Genomic DNA, 26,305 nt, shown 5'->3' on the forward strand with positions numbered 1-26,305 from the left:
AGAAACTCCTTGTTTGGTTTTGCATGAATCAATTAATCCTTTTTCTTTTGTGTTCGGATGTAAAAATGAAGGCAGTAATCTGATGTGCTCCCCTTTACTGTGCTGCTTTGTCCTGTTATACTTCTCAGGTTGTTTTCCAGTGTGTATTTAAAGGTGCATTTAGCACAACATGGTTCCACTTCATACAGGCAGAATTCTGAAGCAGAGAGGAATTACGCCTAAGTTTAATTAGCTTTGAGCTATTGTTGGTGTATCTGATGAAAAATAGTCCTTAATGATTATCAATATTTTAACTTTGCCCAGCTAATATCAGGTAAGTTTTCTCCAGAGGTCTTTCTGCTACTGATAATCAAGTTCCTGACTAAAATCACGTGAATGCTGAATGCATTTATCAGTCTGAAATGTGCTTTTAATGGTCATTAACCCTCCAGAGCAGAGTGATTGTGTTTGTGTAGCAGGGGCTGTGACCTGCTAGTTCTGTCTAGCATGGTGGAAAGGCAGGCAGGAAATGTCAACTCCAGGGGGACTGATGAAAATTCTGAAGAATTTGAAAAACCCTTTTATCAGACATTTGGCTGAATTATGTTGTTATTTTATGACACAAATATATATTATAAGAAAATATTTGGTATTACACTAGTTATCTATTCTGGCTACAAAACTAGAATATCAGAAAATAGAGGAAATATGATGATGATGATACAGTTATTGTGCATTACATGTTCTGTTTATGTTCTTACGATGGTGTGCAGAGGGCCTTTTCACAGGATATGAAAATAACCAGGAAGGAAATCTACATACCTAAACAGAGAGTTTAGGTCCCTAGAGGTTTTGCTTTCTCTTTAAGTGAATGATATTTCACGTGTTGCTGCCATAGTTTCCAGTGTGACAACCAACAGTGAATGGATTAAAGAATGTACATAGCCATATTCTATTGGAAAGAAACAGTCACTGGAAACAACAGCACCTTTATTTCTTTAATATCTTAAGCAGACCTCAAAAGCAAATTTTTATATTTTTCCCACCCCTAAACCAGAGTTTCTAACTCTATTGGAACTCTCTCTTCCATTTTGGCACTTGGTCTCAGTTACAGGGCCGTTAACACATTATCTAAGCCTTGTACTGCACATAAAGATAAAGATTGTACCAAATAAGGTACAGGTGATAAGCCAGCTACTGTCTTTGATACCAGCAAACTCCTAAATCACTCTGTGTAAAAGGCACATAATGCATCCCAGATGTGGTATCCTGCTTACCTAGGAAATTTGTGTAGGACAGCTGCTTTGTGTGTTCCTGTAGAGGTGATCAGTGTCCTGGTGCTGAGATATAACCCAGGGGTGGCAGCAGATTTGTGGGAGGAATCATTAGTGGGGGAGCTGAAAGTAAGAAGAAAGTCAAGAGGGAGCTGCCCGGGGAGGAGAATGAGAAATCAGTGCAACATGAATGGGTGTCAGGTATTAGAGGGAGCCTTTTGTCAGGGATAATTTGATAGGGAGAAAAATGGCAAAAAGGGAGGTGAATGTATGTAAAAGATATGCAGCATCATTCACAACTCGAGGGCTGAAACAAATGACTGAGTCACAAATTTTGTTTTACCTAAGCAATGTATTTATCACTGTCTTGTTTGTGTGTGCTTAAGAAATTACTAGTTTATCATCAGCCACAATAAATGAGGTACCATAAGTATACCTCTGAATAACCTAAATGCCAAATGATTGAACCAAACTTGGGACTTAATCTTTGGACCATTTATATCAGGTGAAGCTGCCAAAAAAAGCCCCTCCCCAAAAATCAAGACCAAAAACCTGCATATTTTTGTGATTTATGTTGCTCTGAGGCTATATCAAGTGTTTTTATATTTATTTAGTGGCACTTTGCTCTATGATTTTCTGCTTTTCTGTGAGTCTTATCTTCAAAATTCCACTTATTCAGGGGTTCTGTTTGTTGTTATCAGGCTGTGAAAGTTTATCCTATTGCTCCGTAAAGATCAAATTTAAGCATGAAAGAATTGCGTGCTGTTTCTGGAGAGTTAAGGTCTTATAAAAAAATTCTTGTAATTTGTTTACTTTCTTATGCTTAAAAACACCACAATCTGTCTAACAGATGTGCTGAAAATAAAACTGATCTAGAAGTAGGAAAATAGTTGCTAGGGCCTTGTGAGATTGATAAAATGAAAGTTATTTGTCCACTTTTTCTTGCCCCAAGTTCTTGCTGATCACTCCTGAGTCACCAGACTTCAGTGGCCTGAAATTGCCTTTCTCTCACTTCAGTAGAGCGTGGTCTTCCAGTTCAGCATGCACCTCTCTGATATAACAACACAGGTACAATTCACTGTAGTCTCTCAAAAGGCATTAAATTAACTAGTAAAAGATACCAAACATGTATTTGGCAAAATAAACATAATTTTGGAGTTTGTTTCAATTATCAGCCAGTAATATGCATTTAATGTATAGGACCTTTGAACATTTTTACAGCCTCTCACATATTGAAAACAATCTGATCCCTACCAGAAAAGCAAGATGTGGACTAAACATGCATGGGGCATGTGATTAATAACAGCAAGTGCATGGCTCTGCTACCCACATCTCCATCAAATCCTAGGCAGGAGCTCTGGGTGCACCAGAGCACACTCCCCGTGCCTCTGGAGTGTGACACCTCTGGGTTATTGCCTCCCCTTGGCTTGTCTGCATCAGGCAGAGCAATGTCACTGTCATCTGTGGGCTGCCTCCTAAGAAATGGGCCTCTGGAAGAGAAGTTGCTTTTTGCAAGTCTTTACCTTGTTCGAATACTTCCATATACCTTCTAATTTTTTTAGTCACTGCTTCATTTGATCCCTTTTAGGTGCATTCACAACGTGCAATGGAGCATCTTATGTGTCTCCAGCACACCTATAGGCCAGTTTGTACTTTTACAAAACATGGCAGCGCCACTCAGTTACAAGTTCACATTTTACAAAAGGAACCACATTAGTATTTCTATTTAGTGCGTTGCCTCTCTTGAAAGTCTTGGTAACGATTCCATGTGTGTCTGCTTCTCTGGCCTCTGAGTCATTTGGCTCTGGCTCAGGGCTGTCTGCACCACACACAGTTTCTCTCAGTCCTGCCCAATGATTGTATTACTGGCTGATGAAGCCATCCATCAGGAAAAACACAAGCTTTCTGATTAGGGAACAAACTTCAGTTCACAAAATGTACAGCTGCATTTTACAAATTTTTCAATACACTGTTGTATAAGATGTGTAGTGTAGGAACTTGTACTTCCAAAGGCAGGCAATATTCAAGTTTCTAAAATGTATTCCAAAATGACCAATCATTTCACAGACCGTTAACATTAACACTGAGTGAAAGGTCAATATTCATCTCATCAGCATATTTCCTAAATTTCACTTCAGCATGCTTTAGAGAACAATTTGCTAGAAATTTCGAGTAACTTTTAGCTAGAAAATCATTTGCCCTTCTTTGTGTTATAAAAATAAAAAAGCAAGTTGCATCATTGTAGTATTATATCACAAATAATGTTACTGTTTTAGAGGGGCTTTTGCTTCTCTTCTCAGTGCCCTTCCTGCTTTTTCTGCTAGTTACCTTTCAGCTCCAGTAGTAAAAGATGATGAATTAATTAGTGCAAATGCATGATAATTATTGTCAGATGAAATAAACATAAAATACAAATGGGTTATAACTAATCAATAATTATGTACTATGCTCAATCTTCAATATGCAGGGCATGTCTAAATAGTGTCATTATAATGAAAATCAAATTATCGCACAGCTGTGTTGATTATGGAGCACCATTATAACTTTCATCCTCTTCATTTGGTTCCTGCTTAAGTCATGCTTCTGTGCCCACTTCTTAATACTGGAAAATGTCTCTCTCTTCTGTGCATTGATTTATAGTTAATATTGAGGCATAAAATTTCCTATTATTGTGGCTTTCTCAAGGTCTTTCACAGGTATTATACAGACAAGCTCCAAATTCTTTCAGTGCAATAATATGGAAGCATGGAAGCAATATGGAAGATTAAAGACAAACTTAACTGATATATATCCCTGTGTTTGGATTTAATCTGTGCCTGAAGATATTTTGACCTAAATTACTGAATATATTGCAGTTTCATACGAGTCAGCTGCAGCCAGCTCCTTCTGAGGTACTCAGATTTAACTTCATGGAATATGGAACAGGTAAAATTATTTATGACCCATTCAGTCTCCCGTTCTTGCTTTGGATTGAATAGTACTCTGTACATTTGTATTCATATGTCATTCAATTATTCTTTTGCTTTGCCTAAAGAATGAAAGGGGGGAAAAAAGGTGATTAATATTGGACAAATCTCCAAAACTAAAATAGTGATGGAGTGAAATATTTGTGTTCTGTTCTTTTTGACATACATTTAAGTTTGTATATAAAGTTTGCAACATTCTCTGATGAAAACTACCAAAAATGTGCTGTCATTTAAAATCCAAGCCTCATTCTCAACCTGAAACTTGCTTACAAATGGTCTCTTACTTTATAATGAGGAGTCTACACCATAGCACTGCAGTAAAAAGCCTCTTAAGACCAGGACAAATTTCGCTGTTCATATACTTCACTGTTTGACATGTCAGCACAAGAAATAACATTATTCTTCTAGGCGTTTCTTTTAAATTACCATAAATGAAAATACTGATCTTGTTATTTCTATAGTAGATAGAATAATTATAGTATAGAACCCCAAAAGATCTTATGTTTTCCTGAGAGCTAACCTTTGAAAAAAGAACCCAGTTGATATTATCTGTAGAATAAACAGGTAATGTTAATTGCTAACAGGAAACAGTAAGATCACTAGTTTGGCTTCCATTGTGCCCAGCACATTTGCCTTGGACATGGTAATCATGACCTCCCTTAAAAACTGTGGCTAAAGTGGTGGTTGGTTACCTAATAGGTGATTTTTCATGCAGTTTAATGAGAGAGGCTGTTTCCCACTCAGTATCTGCTGCAGACTCTGCTGTCGCTGACTAGAATTGAGTGGTAAAATATTAGGAAACAGTGTGTTCAGTACTAAAGAGCTTTCCAGGCACACCAGTTTTAGAATTGCTCTTGACAAATATTTTTAGCCCTTTGCAGATACAAAAGTGATTCTTCTACTCTTTTCAAGTTGGAGAAAAAGAAAAATGAAAAGTCCAAATCCAGATTTTTGTTCTTTCTTAGGTTAAATGTTTGCAAAGAACTTCCCTGCTTGGCTAATTTTGTAGCATAAATGCTACATCTTCCCCTTGGCCCTATCCTGCTGTTTGTGGTGAACAAAACTGTTGAGGTTGAGTTTGATGTTATTGATCTGGCTCTTCTACAATCAAAATACCTCAGAAGTGTGATCAAGAAAAGCCCTCTACTGTAAAAGTTGAACACTGAATTTTCTTGCAGAGTAAATTTTTGTTTTATTCAATTATTTAAAAGTTATCTGATAGGGGGCAAATATGAAGACTGGGAACAGATTCATCTGTAGAGAACTCCAACAACCACATCTGCCCTTTTTCTCTGTATGATATCCAACCACATTTTGGTGGATATTTTGTCTGAAATTCTATTTCATTCCTTTCTGACATTTTTATTTAGATTTTGGTTGAGATTTTCTGTCTTTATATCTTTTCCTTATTTGATGTTCTGCTACTGAGATTGTCTGGAGGCAAACTTCAGTACAAGTGTGGAGTGAGGCTCAAGCTCTCAGTCAGGGGTGTTTGGTCAGACACCTTTGAGGGCCCATGAGAAGTGAGTGCTGTGTTGCTTTTGAGTTGAATGCAATCCAATACAAAGTTACTGTGAGTCTTCTCCTCTGTTTGGAAAATAAAGAAACTGTTCTACCTCAGTAATTAATTGTGTAAATAATTAGTTTTACCACAGAGCTGCGTATACTGAAATGCCATCATGTATTCCATTACATTCAGGATTGAGTTAAATGATTTGGTAAAATCTTTCAGGTGGATTCAGGCAACATCAGTTCCAATCTGAGATGACTTGCAGGCAACAGCTTAGCACTGCTGGGGAGAACTGATGGGTCCTGAATGGCCCAGATGCCAGGAAGTGTCTCTGTGTGGGTGAACATCTCTGCCATAAGGCTTTTATCCCAGAAGTGATGTTATGAGTATCTTTTCTGATCTCATGTACCAAATCACCTGAAGAATTCCCTTTAAGCATTCTTTCAGAATTTAGGCCTTAAACTGTAGTGAGATGCTGGAAATGTTTTAAGTCCCTGTATCTTTCTTGACAGAAGTGTTTACTTTTGCCATAGAATTAACCAGGTTGGAAAAGACCTCTGAGATCATCAAGTCATGTTACATAAGAGACATGTTAAATTGGTCACTGATAAAAACCAAACTATGGCTGAGGATAAACACAGGTTATGATAGTTTTGGACAGAAGGATCAGGTCAGGTTAAAGATCAGCCTTCATAAATCTTTATTAGACTCAATTCCTGTACTTTAATTGAAGTAATAACTGTATTAGTAAGCAATTAGAAATATATACATTATTTTGATTTTATTAATTTTAAATATCTGACTAATTTATTGCCAAGCAAACCCAAATATACTTGAGAAGTACCATATTTCATATTAATTCCACTCAATTATATTAATTAGTAATAGTTTTACTTGAGTGCACAGTGCTAAGCAAAACTATATAAGTTACAATACAGACAAATGTCTAACCTATGATTCTGTGATTGCAGGAATTGTGGGCAAAGCATCAGTGATGTTTAGAGATGAGGCTGCATATGAGTCTCTATTCCAGACACCTCTTTGTAATCTTCTAGATGTCTTTTTGTGGTTCATATTTGTTTTGTATTTACTGTGGAATTCAAAAATATTCTTAGAGGAATTTACTGTTCAGTTGAAATAAGATACAGATACTGAATAATGAGCAGCATTTCTTCAAAAAATGCTTTATAACTGACATTGGAACATTTTTTCGGTTTTCTTTAGTCCCAACTAAATTGCTTTTGCCAGGCAGGCATCCATTGGAAACAAGTCTGTTTTCTAATAGAACAGGCTGCCCAGGGAAGTGGCTGAGTCACCAGCCCTGGAGGTATTTAAAATATGTGTAGATCTGGCACTTGGGAACATTGTTTAGTGGTGAACTTGTCAGTGCTGGATTAATGATTGGACTTGATGATCTTAAAGGTCTTTTCCAACCTAAACAATCTCTAACAGACTTACTTGGCAAGCTATTGGGTTTTCTGGAGCTGCAGTACTGAAACAGCTCTGCAATTTTGGCTGCAGGGGCCAGGTATTATGAATTTTGCAGCCTCATCCTGCAGAAATGCTAGAAGCCTGAAAGTCCTGGGGACTCTGACTTTATTCCCAGCTCCTCTGCATAAACAGTACAAGTGTTTGGAAAAATCCTGAGGGGAACTTGGGCTCTGAGATAGCTTGAGCTCTGAAGCTTCTTCTTCTTCTGGAGCTATTTCCTTCAACTGCAGCAGGCCCTGGGCAGTCTGACAAATGTCCAGCCATCAAGGGCTGCACATTTTGTTTGATTTAGGAAATAGAGAACTGACACATTTTGTGCAGATGTATATTTTAAAGTTCATTACAGGGCACAACAAATCTTTTAGTAAAAAATGGGAAATTGGAGGTTTTGATCCAGCTCCCCTGGGATGTTCAGAGTTCCTACCATTACGCTGTTTGTAAAGGCCTGGATCTGAGCATGCAAATCCAAGTAGGGAAGTGAATTAAATGGACCAAGTAACAGCCTAGACTTCTTGAACTTAAAAGATAGGGGTTGAAGGACTTACTTGATCTGCCTTGCAGCTCTTAGCCTTTCTTCTGAGTCCTATACAACTGGAATCGGTTTTGGATCATCAAATTCCTTCCCTTGAAACCCAGAACAATCAAACAGTATCAAATCTAATACTGTTGCAGGCCCCTTCCCTTTTGAGAAATGTAAATAATTCCATCTTTAAAGCAGGCAAATGTTTTCCTTCTGATACTCCAGATGGAAGGTGGTTCTATGATGTTTCTCCTCACATCATTAAAAACCTACCAATAATTTGAACTCTAAATATAAATGGCCAGTGTACAGTCATTTTTTTCATGGCCCAACGTTGCCTCTTGGTTCTAACATATTCCCTCTAAAGATGCCTGCACCTTGATAGATTTGTAGACTTCATGGCTTGGCCTCCTTTTAGCTAAATCCCTGAGGGTTCATGGGACTGGTGCCCAACTGACTGCACATGGGGAACAATTAAGCAAGTTGTATCACAAAGTGCATAAAATAAACAGGAAAATTGATTTTTTTTTTCTTCCATGACTCTCTGCCTGAAATTGCTCTTATGTAATGTCGGGAATTAAGAACTTTAGGTAGGTGCATTTTACCTTTGAATATGACTTTTTTTCTGATGGACAACTATGGTTTTAAAGTGCTTTAAGTAGCCTCAGTACAAACTTTTCTAACATCATACCTATCCATAGGGCTGTATTTCTCACCCTTTAACGTTGACAGTGCTGTTTTGACGTGTAATCTGTTTTCCTTTTTAGTTCTGATTCTTCTTGAGAAATAAAGTCTCGCTAAAAATGTTCTTCTTTCCCTGCCTTATGTTTCCCACACTGCAGCCTGTCCCTCTTCTGAGAGGAGCCCTGGAGGAGCTGGTTTTGTGGCGTGTTCCAAGAGCTATCATTTCTGATGGAGAGATCTGTTCTGAACTCAGGGCTTCATTTCAGCAGTTCTGCTATGAATTCATGCTTGTAAAAACATGTATTTCCTGCTGGCTTGCAGGCTGAAATTTCCATATACTCTTCAGAGCAAGCCTAACGGATGACATTACAGCTTTGTCTAAATGATAAGTTATCCTGCTGCAGCACTCAAGGCTTGCAGACCACATCCTCAGCCAGGATACAGTGGCATAGCTCTATTTGAAGTCAATGGAGCTGTGACGTTTCACATCAGTTGCAAATCTCTCCTGTGAGTTTTAAGTGTTGTGTCTCTTCCTGCCTGGTTAGGATGTCTTGTGTAGTGTGAAGCAGCCCCACTGGAATAGTAATTTTATGCTCTGAATAAGATATTACCCAGTGTGAGTTGGGGTATTTTGTTAAGGGAGGGGAAGGAAGTGCATACAACCCCAAGTGCTTCTATTCACCTTCATGGATGTGCTCCAATAAGGCTGTGTTGTTTGGGGGTGTCATGAGACATGGTTTATAATTAATAATGATTCTCCCAGGTGTAGACTGAGATTGCAGTTAAGTTTTTCTGTCTAATCCTGTGCATTAATATTGGCTGTGCAAATTTGGCAAGGTTCTTTTTTACCTTTTAATCCATTTAGGTTTGATTTCAGTGTCCATGTTAATCTGCATCTAAGAGCAGCAGATGTGGATGTTCTTGGGAATATTAGAACTTCAGCTCTGCTTGTTTGTTGTGATGCTTGAGAGACTCTCCTTTGATTTGTTAAGTTCATCCTCTGTACTACCTTCTAACCAATACATTTTTGTATTTCTTCTCTCTGTATGGCAACACAGAGGGTTGGAAAGATGTAAGAAAGTCCTGCAACTTTCTCCATAATACTTCTGGCTCAGGAAATTTGAAATAGGTGTATAATGATATGTTCTTCATAGATGTTCAGAGTCTGTCAACCACATTCCTGCCTTGTATTAGAGCCAGGGTGAAGAAAATAAGCCTGAAAGAAAAGGAGACAATGCAAACTTAAATAAGCATTTTCTAGAACAGACAATATCATGAAGCAGAACTTTGCAAACATAACCACCTGGCTGCTACTGCCTAGACAAAATAAATCCGTGACAGAGATGAAGAGAGAAGACAACAGTGCAGCCACATGATCACGATATGATCTGATACATGATGGTATCAATGCAGGAGTAAAGCTGCACAGGATTGCTCATGGGATAGAAAGGTATGCATAGAAAAAATATCTAAAATTATACATTTAAAAATAGTGCTCTAATTATTTTTTTCTGTGATTTTACTTGCATGTGTATATGAATAAGAAACATATGATGAAGGAAAAATAAGACCATGTCACTGAAAAGTCAGCTCTGCATTATAAATTTTATATTGATGTGATATATTTAGACACACACACAAATCTACATTACTTATTCAGGTTGCATATAACACTCCGAATAGGTGGCAATAAATCAAACCAGCATTTCAAACTGTACAGCAGTTTGGATTCATTCTACCAAAATGCTACCAATACGCTCTTTTGCATTTAAATAAGATTAAAGTCATGATTCTCTGGTTTGGCTATCAAGAGTGGGTGTGTGTGTGAAATAGAAGTTATTCCTTATCTCAAACTGTCAGTTTTGTTTTTTAGGGTATACCTGAAGCCATCCAACTTGGATTAAAGGTATTAATATTTTTTTGTTTGGTTGGTTTTGTTGGGGTTTTTGTTTGTTTGTTTTTAATTTAAACTCAGCAAGACCAACATATCATAATGTTGGCATTATCATGGCAGTAAAGAAACTTTCAATGGGATGGGTCTGTCTCAAAACCCTCTACCCATTATGATTTTTTGAGATATCAACAGTGAAATCTACACTTGATGAAAGTGAGCAACTTGACTGTAGAAAAGAATAGCAGAGGCTAAACTAATCTTGTGCATTTAGTGTTTGCTTTTAATAACTGTAGTGAGTACCCAAGAACCAAAATTATGCTAGTTTGGCCAGTTCAAGTATTATTGAAAGTAGTATCAATGCTAATAGTCTATTAATTATATGATCAAAGAGGCTATGGTTAACAGATTAAATGAGATTACAAAGGCATGAGTAAGAAAGCATCATCAGTACACAGGGGCAATGTGGCTATGTGATGAAGTCATTTATGCACAGGCAGATTTAATTACTGCAAAAGCATATGCTTCAAATGCCAGATCAGAATCAAGAAGAATTTCTGCATGGAATGAATATATTCTGAGTCAAGAAAAACAGAGTAGGTGCTTTAGTCTGCTCTCTGAATAGATTTTTATTTTGCCTGTGGTATTGACTCTGTAAAAATAGTGGATGCATATTCTTATTTCTACCTTGACCTTATAACAATTAATTTCAAAATAGAATTTCTGTTTCTAGAACAGTTCAGAGTCTTGCATGTAGATTGAATTACTCATCACAAAACATACACATCAAAAGGAGTTTAGATGTAAACAATATGTGTCAGCAGCGCCTTGTGGAGGCCAGTGCTTTTATTTAGGCAAGCAGTTGCTCTACTCAGAACGAAACACTACTGCAAGGTTAGTTCTCAGTTTCTAAGGAACACTAGTCCAGCAAATAGTATTTTGAGGAAAACCCTCTTGGCTCAGTTTGCTTTGTTCCATGCGCTCTTTATATTGGCATGAATAACCAACCACTGTACCAGGTTGCTTTCTCCCATTGAAGTTATGCCTCTCAATTTCCTCCCTTATAGGGCACCTTTCCTGCACTCTGTCTTTTGTTCTCACATCTCTTCCTAGGGTAGCTGGAAGATTTTTTGTCTTTTTTCCTCTGCTGCATAAGCTGGCACCATCTCAAATGCTCACACTGTCATTCTCAGCCAGTTTTCTCTCTGTGAAATGTTTGTTGCTTTGTGTGAGCTTTGCTTTTCTGGCTGAAATGATTTGCTTAGATGGCTCCAAGCAATGCTATAGGCCAATACACTTCTGCTGAGAGAAGAGGAGAGCTTCTGCTTTCTCTTGGTGATAACAAAAGGCAGAGAGATGTGGCTGCTTGGAGCTGCCATCTTGTGCTTTGCTGAATGGATAGGTAAGGCAAGAGTAAATTGGCAGCCACAATAGAGCTTTTCTTGCAGCAGAAGAGGCTTGCTCACAAAGGGCTGTATATAATTGGGCTTCTGTGAACAGGGAGAGATTAAAAACACAGAAGTGATGTTCTTCCAAAAGCAAGCTGCCAAAAGGTTCTTAGTCAAAGACTGTGTGTTGTAAGCCCAAGAAATGATCCAAGGTGAGGTTCCTTTTAGCTCCTGCAAAGCTAAAGCTTTGGGAATTGTTCAGCTCTTTGTGTCAAAATATGACCCATGGGTTTGGAGCTTGTGTTCTGTGTCTGTCTTGCTCAGTATCTTTCTTCACTCTGACATGTGATCACGTTATGCATGTTCGTGCAGCAGATCTGTTTAAGTGCTAACGGATATCTTTGAATTGACACTACAAGTGACAGAGCTGGTTTCTGTAATTGATTAACTGAGTGGTAGCTGCGAGTTCTTTTGGTGCTGGCAATTATAAATCTGAATGCCTTTAGTGCAGGCCTTAATATTTTTTGTGTAGTACCTCTTTGATGGTAAAATTTCTCCTGGCATCTGTTGTGAGTGTTTGTCTACTCAGCTCTTTAATGTCAAAGCCTGCAAATGGTGTTGCCTGTGTGCACATGTGAAAACCAGCTGAACAGAGCTGAGCTCTGAGACAGCACCTGCTGTTTTGTTTCAAACCTTGCTGCTATTTTCAGCTATTGTCATTCACAAGAGTTTTAGTTGTTATTTGTAGTAGAATAATAATAATGATAAATTCTCAGTGATTCATGGTCATAGATTCATTTGTGGATGCAAGCAGTCCCTTTCAAACTAAGATGGAGAGGTCTTTCTAATTCTAAAGGTTAGTAAAAAATGGTCAGAAAATCACCTTGGAACATAAGAAAAACTTAAAACTTTATGATGAGACAAATAATTTAAGTAATTCAGCCACCTATAACATTTAAATCTTGGACAGTTTTGTTACATTTGCATAGAAAGATGTACAGAGTCAGGACCTGTGTCTAAATTTTTTATCCAGTTTCTTGGTGAGCTTAAAACCAGATGATGGAACACTTGTTAACAGTGCATTAGTGCTGGTCTTGTGAGGGCACATAGACATATGGGAGAGATCAATCACAATTTAAAAGTTGTCCATTTGCACATGTCAATGCAGCCATTTAAACTTCCACTCTGGTAATTGGCTGATTTTTTTTCCCTTTCTGTGCATTTTGCAAAGACAGTGAAATGGGAGGTAGCCACAGCAGGAAGCAGGAGGTGTTTTCATGGTTCTCTAGTGTATCCATACTCTGCTGACTCCAGAGCAGCAGCTTCCTTGCATAGGACAATATTTACGTATGTGTATGACTTTCCAGACAGCTATTAAAAACTGACAAGAAGGGTCCTGCTTCATTACTTGCATCCTCACCACTGGTTGTGTTCTATTCAGTTATGTAATGTATGGCTATCAATGTTATCTATACTATGAATGTGTTCTGTGGATTATTTGTCATAACCAAGAGTCAAATATATTTTGAAAATCTGAGAAGGAGATAATGGACTAGAAGTTAAACTCAGAAACTCACAACTTGACTATGTCTGTGAAAGATTCTTAATGGAGAACAAGAATTTTATTTGCAAGGTCATTTATTCAACATTGAGAATTGGAGATGCTTCTCCTTTGACTACTGTATGTGATGGTGTTTATTGTAAATATCCCAGTTCAAAGGAAATTGTCACATGAGCATCTTCACTTTTTTGTGGTTTTGTTGTGCCTTCAACTGTCCCCAGCTGAAGAAATGTTTATTGTGCTGGGGAAACTAAAGCATAATGGGGGTAGGAGTTGCCTAAGGCCATACAATGCAGTACTGATAAAAGTGGGAACAGCCACTGCGTGTCTGAAAAGTCTCTTGTATTTTTATCCATTCTCACCCTCTGCACTGAAAATATAGCCTAAATCAAAGTTCATTGGTGGTGGGAGAAAGGGACTCATCCACTCTGACAGGTATTAATTTAATTTCATGGTATGTGGCCTTGGATGCACAACACCCCAGAAATGTAAAATATTCACATTAAGAGCAGAATGTATTCTCAAACAATGTGTTATTTCCATAACTCAGCTTGTGCCTCTTTGCATTTCCTATAATACTAATTTCTTAAAAGCCAGATAAACCCTCTGAAATTATTGTTGGAGTGTGTGTAGACTCAGCCATTTTTTGTAAGCCTATTACTGCTGCTTGAAAACAGGCGTTTAAACAAAAGTGGCTTTTTTCCCTCCATGCTACTAAATGCTTGTTTGTTTGTTTTCCTGTTTCTGATTAATACAGGCCTATCTCAGACAAAAAGGCAACAACAGTCATGTTTATAACACAGCGTGATCCATTGATCCAATTTTGAAGGTTGCCCTTTCAGTTCAGCAGCTTCATTGACTTCTAGATAGTATCCATTTGTATTGCCAGGCATTTTAGAGATGTTACTGAAACCTAAACTTTTAGACTGAAGGTGTACAAGATTATGTGACAGCTTCAGCATTGATTTAACACTCATTTTAGATAAACCATTTGGAATACCTTGTATTTCAGTCTTTTATAGGCTCTGCACCCAGGGAAAGCAATGCAGACAGAGTCTAAGAGGAGGAAAGAACTTAATTTTATTTCCTTTTTAATAACTAGTAGTGAAGGACTTACAGAAGGAGTCTTGGAATTAGACATCTGCAATTCATCTTGTCTCTCTGACACAGACTGGCTTTATAAACACTGTTTAGCTTTCCTGTGTTCCTGCTTGCAGTTCCTAAAAGGATGGTAATGGATGCAAATCAGATCAAGCAAATGGTGAACTTGAAGCCTGGGAATGCAAATCTTAAAGGATTTTGCTGTAAAAGGAATGGCATTACTGATCTGGGAGAGTTATAAAGCTAAGGCATGATTTTATGAAGAATTTTGGGCTCTTCAAGTTACAGAATTGGAAACTGAGCTTCTGAGAAGTGTTACTATTAGTGATAGAAATTATTATAATTCTGAAATGTTTTATATCTCCTTAAAAGCAGTGATTTCTTATGATAAATAAGTTGCACAGAAATGATTTTTTAAAAAATTCATCAATGGCTGCTTGATATCTTCAACAATGCAGTAATATTTTGAGAATTTTAAGAATTTAGAAAAATGTCATTTGCATTTTTAGATATTTGAGCTTTATAAGTTAAAATCTGCAGAATAGTTAGAAGGCTTTTAAAACCCTCTTCATGTCTTAGTGCCTAAAAGGGGTTAAGAAATCTCTCCTTGTGTTTCTTCTCTATTATGTCAGAAGGGTGAAAACAGTGTTGTACTGCACTAATCATGTATATTATTGAACAACTATTGATTAGTTCAATGTTTGGGGGGGGAAAAAAATCCTTGACAAGGCTAAGTGAAAGGGCAGGTGCTGTTACTCAATTTGAAAAGCTGTCCATCTCATTACAGATGTTTTTTCAAGGACATAAAACTTTAGTCCTGAATGAAATTGTTTTATTAATCTGCTAAACTTCTCGAGTTTTCTGCAAGTTTTTTGATTTTAGCCTTAACTTTCTTTGAAAAAAAGTATCTCTTATCTCTATAGGATTCTTTAGCTAATTTTTAGCTTGAATCCTCAATGATTCCATTCTCTTCCAAGGAAAGAGAATAAGGTATGGACAGAATAAAAATAATAAGGTTTTAATTCCTCTTAAATGAGTCAGCCTTATACCTTGAGCTGCCCTTACATGGCCTAAAAGAATTGTTCAGAAAGCAGTGTTTTGCATGAAAAATCCTTTTGCAAGTGTCGTTATTCACTAAAAGATGCTTGAAAATTTAATGGTAAGAGCTTCTTTTTTTCCCAAACATTTCTGTTTTTTCCCTAGATAATTTTTCTTTTTAAATTTAGATTTAATGGGAGCATTTTCTGTTGGTTTGACTTTGTACCAACCTGCTGAGATACGTAAACAGGGAAATAGTCCTGTTCCCTTGAATGCTGGGATGTTAATTCATGTAGATGTGCACTGGAAGCCAGTCTAGTGACAGATGATGGGAACTATCTCTGTTGGGTTCAGCAAATTCAAGTCCTGTAAAATTGGAAGGAGGTGTGTGGATACCCAAAGGTTCATTGTAACAACCAGTTAAATTGATTAGAACTGGAATAGTCACCAGAAAATGGTAATGGAAGCACATTTTCAGTTCTTTACAGTGTGTTACAAGAATGCCATTGCAGTAAGTGCAGCTCTGGGCATGAGACTTGTACAGGGAGAAAGGATCTCACTCTGTTTAAACACTCCTGGCAATGGCTGGAAAGCAACACAGAGATGTAAAGCCAAGGGCAGAAGGTCTCATTCTGTGTTGTGCTCAAAGAACGTTATATTGTGCAGCATCCTGGCCAGCAAGTGCAGCCAGAAAGTTGTTTGTGCTAGAAGAGGCATTAGAGGTATAATATGGAAGAATATGCACTGCAAGGTGTTTATAAAAAAGTGAAAGAAAATTCTGATCATGGTAAGACAGTGGCAGTTGTGCTCAATGCTATTAACTAATAGCCCTGCCTGACATCAAATAGTTATGTTTCATTTAGGAGTGTATGAGCTCTGTAAATTCCTCCTTGTGCATTAGTATAAGCAGTAGATTTGAAATAAAGAAGAGAGTGATAAACACAATGAAGCTTTACAATATTGAGTTCCTGGGTCAAGGCAGAGTCCTTGCTGAAAGCCATTGGTATTTATCCTTTCTAGTGATAGGCATGATCTTCAAGCTCAATTGCCTGAAGAGAATTCCCATCTCACTCTTTCTTCAGGATATTTTTGCTGCTCAGAACACAAGCTGCTTTCCACTGGTTTTATCCCATTCCACTCAATCTATTCTGGACATGTACAATATGGGACTGCTGCCATTCACATATTTATACCACTGAATGTTGGGAGGAGTATGTAGTTTTATAGGGAGGAAGGATTTTATACAGCCCTGATGAAACAGCTATAAATTCAACAATATTTCAGTATCATGGAATAATAATAAAAAAAATCTCAGTTTTAAAATGAGATACAATAATCTTTGAAGCACTAGACCCAAGATGTGTACGGTAAAGGTGGTTTTTTTCAGTAGAAAACAATAAAGGACCATAATTATTCCAGAGGATGTTGGAGATATATTTTTAAGCAGATCAGGAATTATTGGTGATTATCTAAGAACTGATTACTTGGAGATTGAAATACCAGGTTGGTTTTGTTGAGTTTGTGTTTTTTGTTGTTTAGGGTTTTTTTCCCTAAAAATGTTTCTTTTCTCTAGACTAATTGCATGACAGATCATCAATACAACTAGACTTATGCACAGAAATATATAGACTTTGAATTAGAAAAAACCCACATTAATATATACCTTAGAGTCTGAAGTTTATATATACTATTTAAAAGTTCTTTGCATTTCAAATGCTTTATCCTTGTCTTCCTACAATATTTGCACCACTCATAGACATAAATTTGTAGCCTGTAGTAATCTTACCAAGTCGTGCATGCAATTATGAACAGATGTGTTGTTTGAATTGGAGCATAAAATACCAAGGGATGAAGTTGTTTGTGTGATGAATATACTTAAGGCTTGATTTTTCTGTCATGGACTTTTCAATTTCCTTTTGTTACAGTTTTAAAATTCAGTGAAGAATAAGAAACTATAACAGCAATAAATTAGAAGTTAGAAAGAATGTGTATCATGTCTCAGAAACATTGCTACAGTGGAAATACCTTATCCACACTAGGGATCCACTTTATCTCCTACTTCCTTACCAGCTCTCTCAACTAGCAGAGAATTTTCCTTCCTGGACAAGACTCCAAGTGCAGTGCTAAGTCACTGTCCATGTCTGCATGTATGAACACAGGTGACAATGTGTGACATGAGATGTGCTTGTGATTCATGGAGTGAAAATGGGGCTGTGAAATTTGTAGGATTGTATTGTTGGAGTGAATGCCTTACAGGGCTGCAGGGCTGTAGATATAATTCAAGTAACACATATGCTGAAGTCCAGTTGTGATTAGCAAAGTACTTTGGATATGTATTCAAACCCTCATTTTCTTCAGTGAGACTTCATGCTTTGCAAATCAAGTAAACCAAGGCATGTGGTAATTAACTGAGATGCAAAGTTCTTTCTCTGCTGCTGGAAGAGGAAAGTCATTAAACGAGGCAGTTTTGCCTCTTTACTGGAAAGGGTAAGGTAAGAGGCAGAACAGGATCGATCCTGCTCACTCACCATTGCAAATCTATTATACACTAATGACTCAAAGCAGTGGTCCCTGTAAAGACAGGGGCCCTGGGAGAGTTATTAGCAATGAAGACGAGTACTTTACCACTACCATGATAACAATCTAATTATTTTTGAGTAGCAACTGGTAAATTCTAAGTGATTCTGCTGTTTTCACATTCTTAATCTTCTTATTTGCTGTTTAGTTACAGGCAGGGAATGACAAGGGATGCATTGTTGTTTACAATGCTCAACAAGTTCATTCTGTAATGGTTCATGCTAATCTGAAGAAAGTGAGTTGCTCCCTTGTACTAAGTTTGGAAGAATCATGTAGAAAGAGTCAGGAAAAATGAGTTGGGCGTTAACTCATTAAACTGCAACTAATAGGCATTTATGCAATGGTCCTTTTAAACATGAGTCATGCCCCATTTAAAAACCAACTGAAATTACAGCACGTCTCATTAGGAAAGATAATTACCATTCATTCCTCCCTAAAAAGTTAAACTTAGAATACAACACATTTTAAATCTATCTTGATATTTGGAAGATAAATATGGCTTGTGTGCTATTGACAAAAAGGGAAAAAAACCAAACCAAAACCCCAAATCAAACAAAAAACTAGAAGGTATATTGTCTTTTTCCACATTTCACCATTGGAATATTGGTATTAAATAAGGAAAAATTAAATATATATAAATTTATTTTTCAATGTCATGATAGAATTTCCAAAAAGACTCAGGTTTATAAAAGCCCAAAAAGTAAGAAATAAGCAGCATTCCCTCCATGATGTCACTTCACTGTCTTCAGAAGGTCCATGCTGATTTACAGTAACTAATGTCTAATTAATTGCTGGTTTTGTTTTGCTTACATTGTTAAATTAGGCTGAAAAATTACTAGAAAGCGAAATGAGATGCACACGTTTTTTAAAAGAAACTTAAGATATAAAACTGAAATTAATGACACACCTACTTAATTTTAAATGTGCCAGGAATGTAAACTTTCTTTGTGGAAAGTAACTCAGTATTTGTTCAAAGTGTCACACTGCCACTTCTACCATCGCAAGCAGAAAAACAACCTTTAGCCATCAAACTGGCTCCTTGACCCTCCCACTCTCGCCAGGCCAGCAGAGCTTCTGCTGCCTCAGATTCTTTCACCAAACAACACCATGTCTGCCTGCATTATGTCCAGTTACGAAGTCCTGACTTTAGCCTTTTAGAACAGTTTCAGTAATGTACAAAGACACAGGGAGGGCAAATTTGCTGCTAACCTAAATCTAGAGAAATCAAGGGAATTGTGCCAGCAGAGAGCTTGGCCTGTGGGAATTGAAAATCTTGCAGGCACAGGATATAGAGCTCTTAGAAACCTTAGCAGTAGTTAAAGGACTTAGAACCATTCTGCCAAGGTTTGTGGGAATAAGCTTGAATAACAAGATTGTTTTTCCTTCCAACAATTAGGAAACATTGTTTTGGGTACTTCCTAGCTTTTAAGATTATTGGAGAGGTGTATGTGGTTACAGTGGCAAAGGAGGGAGGAAAAGTCAATATAGAAGTTACAACAAATGTGCCTTGAAGTTGATTACTGTGAAGTAACCAGGGATGAAAGCTGGTGGAAGGACAGAAACATGTTTTTTGTCTCCTCTGGCATGTAAGACCTCAGATGGCATAAGAAATTGGTAAGAGAGTAGAAGCAAATGTGATCAAATCCCTCTATAAACATTTACCAAAGTCTGAGGAAAGGACTTGTGGTTTGGAAAGGTACTTACTTTCCAAAAGGAAAAGTGATATTCAGTGATAAAACCAGAGGAAAACAGAATGCAATACAGAGTGTAATGCCTATTTTTCTGTGTATCACTGACTTCCTACAGTGAATATAGAAATATTTTTTTTACTTTAAACAGGATTGTATTTCTGTAAACAAGCTGTGACATTAAAACGAAGTAAGGTGGAGAACATGGTGAGTTAGGTATGTGGCTTGACTTTGTAATTTTCTGCAGCTTCAATAAAACTTATGCAGTCAGTCAAGGCAAAAGAATTTGTGCCAAAATCTTTTGTAAGCTGAATGAATTCTTTAATTATAGGCAAGATTTTTTCAGCCAGGCTGTGAAGGACATGCAAGACTGTGGATGTGAAATCCTCTGGCAACTTCTTTATTTAGCTGAAAATAGATGTGTAAGGGAAGGTGTTAATATTTGGAGAAATCAGTGCAGTGCGGCTTGACCTATACCCGAAATTTACACTGACATATTAAACATAAAAAGTCATTTGTAATTTGGTACTTGTTGAACATAATTGAAACTGGCAAACTGAATATTTCTGTGAAATGATTCGATATTCTATGTAATCTCAGTTGCAAAGGTGTTTCTGTAGCTAAAGCCACTGTCTCTGACCCTATATGGGTGTGAGAAAAGAGGGGTATGACAGAAAGGAAGAGGTTATGCAGTCCTAGAGTTGGCCTAAATAAAACCCAATTCTATCTAAATGCTGGAAATTGCAAGGTAATGATGATCTTTGTTACATCTACCTGTGTGTGTGTAAAGACTTTCACAGATAGTGACTGATCTTCTGAAAATATTTTTCCTTGTGTTTTCAAGAAAATAAGCAAAAGATGGAAATAAGGAAAACTAGGAAAATTAAATTTACATGAAAAGAATCTTTAAAATATTTTTTTACTGACAGAAATGTTTTATTTACACAGTTTTGGTGAAAAGCTAACACATTGCTACTGACGGTTCATCAAATGCCCTGTGGCTAAAAGAAAATGAAAGAGAATTTTATCTGGCCTCCAGCTTTCATGTGAGTGCATGTTAGATTTGCTCGAATCCTGACATTAAGCCTAATTTAATGGCCAGAAGGTGGGATGGCAATCCCATGTAGTGATAAGAGGAGTCCCCTTGCTTGGTCAGAGTGTCTCTTCCTCAGCTTGGCACCTCTCCAGCTCCATACCTTGGCACTATGGACTTACTTGGCCATCCCTGGAGTTTGGCTGCACCTGCTGCTGCTCCTGCTTTGCTCACCCTGCCCAGGAGAGGTGGGTCTGTGTCCGTGTGTGCCCTTTGGTGGGGGCACAGCCCTGCCTGCCCTGCTATGCCCTCCCCCTTGGCTCCTGGCCCTCCTTCCCTGTAGGGCAGCACCCGGCCCTGCTGCACCCTGGCACAGGGACTGCTGAGCGAAGCAAGAATTGCCAGACTTTATACTGCATTAGGTTTTATTCAAACCAACTCTAGAGCTGCATTCCCTCTTTCTTTCTGTATCATACCCCTCTTTTCTCACAAGCATGTAATGGTCACAGACAGGGAAAGGCTTTAGTCTGCAGTAACATCTTTGCTACTGAGATTCCATACACATAAAATTGTAATAAATGTTTCAAGAACATCTATGTCCAGCAGCATGACTGAACTAGTGCTAGATCAGGGTAAAAACTTAAAATCAAAAGCATGAGATGCACTGTGTGCTCTTCTGATATCTCCTAAAAGTTTCAGAGTAAAAGGTGAGAAAAAGGGTGATGAGATTTTGATTTCATTTGTGAGAGTCCTTGCAACTGTCTGGAAAAAAGGGTTGGTGTGGAAGCCTGGGCATTAGTGTAGGATTGAGAGACAGGAATTTTGATTCTGTTACTGTCCTCTGCTGAGGTCTGTAGCTCATTTTGTAGATCTAGTTCTTGCTCATGTGAACATGCAAGTGTTTTAATATACATGTACGCATGTGTCTCTGTGAGACTACCCTAAAATGCTGCTTGGAAATAGTCTGGGTCTCTTGTAAGGAACAGCAGAGTCTTCTTTTGGTGGAAGTTGGTATTTTCAAGGAAAAAAAATCAATCTTGTTCACTTTACAGAAGCTTTTGTAATTTTCTTTTTTCAAATTTGCAAGATATACCAGTGCTGGGAATATCATTCACTTTAGGTAAATCTACTTTTAAAAAGGCTTTAAATATTGCAAGATTATTGGTGTATTTAGTAGTTTTTCTTGCCCAGAATGCCAAGTAATTGTGATATGAGTGAGAAAATGAATTTGCAGTCATTCAATTTATTCAGCAGCAAAATTAATACAACAGCAGTTGTCAGATAATTTGAACATTGAATTTATAGGGGTAATTTTAATTTACATCAGGCACTGTAGGCAATTTTTACACATCAATTCGCATTTCACTGATTATATTCAGCTGAGGCAAAATGGTGGCTTGTAAAAAGTTGCTTCTATTTCAGTAAGTTTAATGCAACATTGCAGGGACTGGGGTCATCTTCCTGATGCATGTTAAAAACTAAAATTCTCAAGACAAAGAACAGTTAAACAGCACTTATTTCATTTCAAGTGGTAATAAAATTAATCATGTTTGTATCCCATAGTCCGTGAATGATCTTTATTTTTATTTTGCGTTTTTAAACTGCTACTTAGTTTGTTAATTGCAAATTGGAATAAAAAGATTAATCTAAAATACAACAAAAATGGTCTATGGTGTTTGACTTCACATTTAAAATGTAGCATTTTAGTACTTAATACATTAATATTTAAAATAATAGATGAAAAAGGAAACTAAAATTATCAATAGATCATTTGGAATACAATCTCAGATAAATTCTTTCTAAGAAGGTTTTTTTTTTGTTGCACTACATGCCAACATAGAGAATCACATGTCAAGTTGGTGTAAAATTGTTTACTTTCACTTAGTTACTGGTGAGGATCTCAGTATCTCACTATTACGAATATCCTAAAAATTGTGTCTCCACACTGCAATTTGGGTGCCAATACAGGAGGTACACTTACTCAAAAAATTATGCAGATTTTATTGAAATTTTTAAGAGGATGACATTGGAGAAATTCCAAGTGATGCATATGCACTGAACTCTGGGAATACACACAGTTGTCCTTTTTATTAATTAATTAAAATTAATTAAGTAAAAATACACTTCTGGACTTTATTGCTGAAGGTATCCATGTTCATCTTACAGGCAGGTGTTGGTTGATGTGACAGTTCATATTTGCTTTTGACTTTGAAGTACAAACAACCATAATAATTCAGGTGATTGCATGTGGCAGATTGAGCTCAGCCTTCTTCCCCTCCTAACCAGTCTGGGAGTCTGTCAGACTGCCCTGTGGAGATTAAGTGGTGTGAAGGCAGAGAGGGTTGTCACACACTGGGAGACACATCCTCCCATGACAGCCTTGAGATTTTGTTGCAATGGTGGAAGGGGAGCACCACGGGAAGGAAATCCCATGGGTACTTAGCAGAGTTTGTCTCAAGATCCAAGTGCATCCTGCATTCCATAGATCTGTGTAGTTGCCTGTGTTTAGCTTGTAGCTCAGCAACGCACCTTCTGTTGGATTAATGCTTCTTTCCCAACATGCCAACAATGGTACACAAATTAGGTACAGCACTTTTACAGTTTCATTTTAGTGGCCATAACTGTGCTTTGTTTCACCTGAATTATGCTTACCCTGACACTGATTAAAATGAACTTCTGAGAGGGTTCCTTGTTCATGTTGTCCACTCCCAGCTACAGATAGTTAGAAAAAAGTCCTGGATGCTCATTCATTTAGAAACACTATATTTCCATCCATTTCCCTATAGTGAATTAAAGCCTTATTGAAAATAACTGCCCCAGGACGCACACCAGGTACAAGACAGACTAAATACCAGCATTACACTCTAGTACCCTGTGAAACAGTTTTGTGGTCTCCAAAGTTGTCTGTGTGCAATTTGTTCATGTGAAGCATCAACAGCTACAAGCTCTCATTTCCCACTACTCTGTGCTGCTGATTCATTGTGAAAAACTGTAGTAAAATCAGAATGAGTTTTGTTTACATCTTCAGCTTTCCAAAGATTATGTCATTATAGAAACATGCCTCTTATTTTTTGGCTCTGTTTACAAATATGTCTAATGTCTTTATATGCTTTGTAAAAGAACTGTCTGTTATGTTGTGTGTTACTGGACTGTCCAGGTAAGCAGAATAAAAAAACGTGTATCCTCTATATCTAATATTTTTTGTCCAGTTTTTTATCTTGGCTAAAGGATATAGAAGAAGTCCAGCAATAAAACCAGTGCAAAAGTGTGTGGATACCTAAATACTGATACTCTGTCATTTTTCATTCTCTCTTTGTTTATAGTTCCTTAGTCAGTTTTCGGTCTGTGCTCATGAACAAATCAATCTGAATGATTTCTTTTAAGGGAGAATATTTGACACATTCTTTGATTTACCAGTCTTCTGTACTATATATCATTCTAAACTACTCCACACCTTTCATCCACTAACTGATAGAACTATTTTGGGAATGCATGATGCACTTTTCATGGCCATGTTTGCTTTCCTGAAAATCCATGCTATATAGTATATATCTCTGATACTAGTAGTGCAAACATAGTTCTCAGACAGGCTAAGTTTTTGAGCCAGTTTAGAAGCAACTGCTAGGGCCATGAAGTTTTGTGATTTTGAATTTTGTCCTTGCTTGGACTTGAAGCATTTTAAATACTTTTCCTAATAAAAAATTTATTATTATTTAGAGTTTGTCCGAAGAAGAAATGGCAAGTACAGAACTTTCAAGCAATTTTTTATTCAGTCTTTCAGAAGCATTTGTTGCTGTGGAATTTGAACACAGCATGTTCTAAACAAATGTACAGCTGGATTATCTACGCTTTAATCAACAATGAAGAACCCCTGAGCTTGTACTACCTGAAATTACTCCCTGGCAAGAAAGGTAACTACAAAGAACTCCATGTATATGTATATATTCTATGGTTTGTTCATTTTTAGGATTTTTACATTCTTAAAGTACTAAATAAATATATTTGTGGAAAGTTCTTCCACTTCTATGCTAGTGTTTTCAGCTTTCTCTTGTTTGTGGTGGTGCATCTGCCCTGCCCCGCCCCTCCCACCTTGGGCCTTCTTTACAATCTCAGGAACTCCTGGTAAGCCTTGATCTGACCAGCTAAGGAAAATTTTTGGCTCCTGGGGGCACATGATGAGGAAGAAACATATATTGTTTGTATTTTACGTATTGGTCCTGTTCTCATGTGCCTGTTTTGTTTAATAGGATATCAGTATCTCGGTTCACAGAAATAGATGCAAAAATAATAAATATTTTACTCACTTAGCTTTCCAAGACTAATTATCATTACAATTTCATGGGTGAGATGACTAATGAGATTGCATATTTTTATCTTTATTTGTATTCAGAGTGATTTCCCTCTGATAATAGGAACAGCACATAAAATAAAAGCACGTCAAGAAGCCAGCTCCTGAAATATGTAGTATTAGGAAAACTGATACTGTTCAATACACTAATGTATTTACCTCCACCAAAACATAAGATGCATGGGTTTGGGACAGTGTATGCATACAGGTGTGCACTTATGTCTTAACCTGTTTAGCTGTGGGTCCATTTAGATTAACTTTCTAGCAAATACAACATGATAAATAATAACATTTTCAAAGAAACACCTGAGGTAAGGCTCTAGAGATATTTTTTTCTGCTGTAGAACTGCACTGCTCTGCATATTTAGGATTAAATTTACCATTAAATTAACACAGTTGGAGACATCATAATCTCTATTTGGGATGATGATTTGAAAAGCTTCACTAGAAAAAGGAAACCCAACAACCCAGTCTGGATGTGTTGCTCACAATTTAGCAACAACTAAGCCAAATAGCTCTTGATAATTCAGGTGAAATCCCTGCTTTAGATATTTCTTCAAAATTGGGTTACATGCAGGAGCTGCAAAATCAGCAACTGCTCTCTATTATCTCACAATATAAATTAATTACACTTAAGTTAGTTTTCACGAGAAAAATATTTTTAGCATATATTAAACTGTAGCTCTGCTTACTACTATTGAGGCTTTTGCAGAATTTTCCTTTTGCAAATAAGTGTTCTCCAGCACCGAATTAAGGCCTGTGGGTACAGCAGTTGGACCTACACAAAGGCTGAGTGGGTGGATTCTCCCTGCAGCTCCTGCGTGCGGTGTTTGGTGGCCACAGGCGGCAGGGCTGAGCTCCAGCCCCTCCCCGGATCAGCACCAGGGGCAGCTCCTCTCTCAGCAGGACGTGTGCTGAGTGCTGTGTGTGCTGGGGCCCAGAGGAGACCCAGTTATGTGCTCAACATCCAAACTTAAGTCTATATTCTGTAGAATTATTTTTTGGTCACTTATGCAAGGGTTCTTAACAATTAAACCTCACTAAACTCCCCACACTTATTACATCTCAGGTATTTACTGAAACACTGGAAAATTTGGGACAAAGAGTGATTTAAAACAAAAAAAAAATCAAACTTGCCTGACTTCTGTCTTGGTTTTTGAGTTAGCCTACAAATAGGAAGAGATGTTGGTGTGTTCAAAATTCCTGATCCGTAGTGCTCAGGCCTTTGGGCAGAGCACACCTGTGTGTGTGGAATG

The 26,305-nt window shown here is 37.4% G+C and overlaps 1 long non-coding RNA gene across 1 annotated transcript; it reads right to left on the bottom strand.

The window, feature by feature from the left end:
* Positions 1 to 1,275: 1,275 nt before the first annotated feature.
* On the bottom strand, positions 1,276 to 20,960 carry LOC139676420 (uncharacterized). The gene is made up of 3 exons (XR_011698653.1): positions 20,884 to 20,960; positions 9,274 to 9,640; positions 1,276 to 1,376 (listed from the first exon to the last, which is right to left on the bottom strand). It is a non-coding gene; the product is annotated as an uncharacterized lncRNA (long non-coding RNA).
* Between the last annotated feature and the right edge of the window lie 5,345 nt (positions 20,961 to 26,305).

The sequence above is a fragment of the Pithys albifrons genome, chromosome 10, assembly GCF_047495875.1.
Source record: "Pithys albifrons albifrons isolate INPA30051 chromosome 10, PitAlb_v1, whole genome shotgun sequence".
Taxonomy (NCBI): Eukaryota; Metazoa; Chordata; class Aves; order Passeriformes; family Thamnophilidae; genus Pithys; species Pithys albifrons.